This window comes from Vombatus ursinus, unplaced genomic scaffold (genome assembly GCF_900497805.2).
Source record: "Vombatus ursinus unplaced genomic scaffold, bare-nosed wombat genome assembly UNPS02001548.1, whole genome shotgun sequence".
In the NCBI taxonomy this organism is placed as follows: Eukaryota; Metazoa; Chordata; class Mammalia; order Diprotodontia; family Vombatidae; genus Vombatus; species Vombatus ursinus.
Window position 1 is genome coordinate 1 of NW_020941326.1, and position 1,397 is coordinate 1,397.

The following is a 1,397-nucleotide window of genomic DNA, read 5'->3' on the forward strand; positions in this document are numbered from 1 at the left end:
GAGGGGCTTGCAGGCTGGCCGCCCCAGGCCAGGCAGGACACTTGGGGGCCCACACCTGGCCTTGGCCCGGCCCAACGGAACACCCCTTCTACTGAGGAACGTGAATGCTTGGCTACTGGCCAGGGTGATCCCAAGACACCAAGCAAGTCTTGGAGGCAGTTGTCGTGGGGAATGGGCTGGGGCAGCCGTGGGGCCTCGGTGCTGGGCTCCTTGCCGGCCCTTCTCGCCAAGGTGGGGGGGGTGGGGGCGGCCAGTCAGGACAAAGTGCAGGGATGGCTAGGGCTCCTATGGGAATGGGGGAGCCCCAAGGGCCCACCGCAGGGCTTCTTCGCTGTTGGGGACACCAACACAGGGGCCACTGGGGGCGGCTGGTTTCCTCAGGGGCAGGGCTGACAGCTGGGCACCGCAGAGGCTTCTCCCAGCCACGGGCAACGCCTCTGGAATCCAGCTGCACTGGGTGTGGCAGGCAGCTTGGAAAGGTGCTAATTGAGAGTGTCCCTGTGGGCCAGGGGGTATAGCTCAGGGGTAGAGCATTTGACTGCAGATCAAGAGGTCCCTGGTTCAAATCCAGGTGCCCCCTACCAGCTGCCTGCCCTTTTAGGCCTTGCAGATGCTGGTCCTCTTCCCCCTCGTCCTCCAGCAGATGCTGGTCCTCTTCCCCCTCGTCCCCAAAGTCCTACAGGGTCCCCAGTCTCAGCCTCAGCCTCAGCCCGAGCAGGGCCTGTGGCTGGCACACTCCACAGATGTTTGACCCAGGCCCAGGCCCGGGTCCGGGCCACTCCCACACCTCAGGCTGCCACCCCCTGGGTCACTCGCCACCTTGCCTCCGGGTGGCCTTCATGACACCTTCTTCCTGGAGCCCTTTTGGGGTGACAGGGGAAAGAGACCGTGCCCAGGCCCTGCTGACTGACACTTGTGGCCACTCTCCTGCCTGGCAGAGTCTGGAGAGCGGGCCCTTCACAAGCCTCGGGGCCATGCCAGCAGCTTGGCAGAGACCCGTGCTCAGCAGGCAGCCTTCATTCAACATACACCCTGGGAGCTCAGGTGCATCAGGACCCCCGGGACCCTCCCCATACACAGGTCAATGAAATCAACAGCTGCCCACTTCCCTGCTCCAGGGCCCCATCTCTGGTGCCTCTCCCCCTTCCCCTGTGCAGCGGTCAAGGGCTCTGCTTCTGCCGGCATGGGTGTCCGGGGCTGCTGTTCCTGAGCTTTCTGCTGTGCCTCCAGCCTTAGGCCGGTGGCCTGCCCAGTGGGCCGGCTGGCCCGGACCCTGCCTGCCCTGCTTGCCCTCCCTGCCGCCTTCTCCCCCGGCCCGGGCCTTCCCGCAGCTCCAGCGTCTCAGCTCAGCCAGGCGGCGGGGCTGCTGCAGGCCACCTCGGGATGGCCTCCTCGCC

The 1,397-nt window shown here is 65.9% G+C and overlaps 1 non-coding gene across 1 annotated transcript; it reads left to right on the forward strand.

The window, feature by feature from the left end:
- Nucleotides 1-508: 508 nt before the first annotated feature.
- On the forward strand, nt 509-580 carry TRNAC-GCA. Its single transcript has one exon. It is a non-coding gene; the product is annotated as a tRNA-Cys (tRNA).
- Nucleotides 581-1,397: the final 817 nt, after the last annotated feature.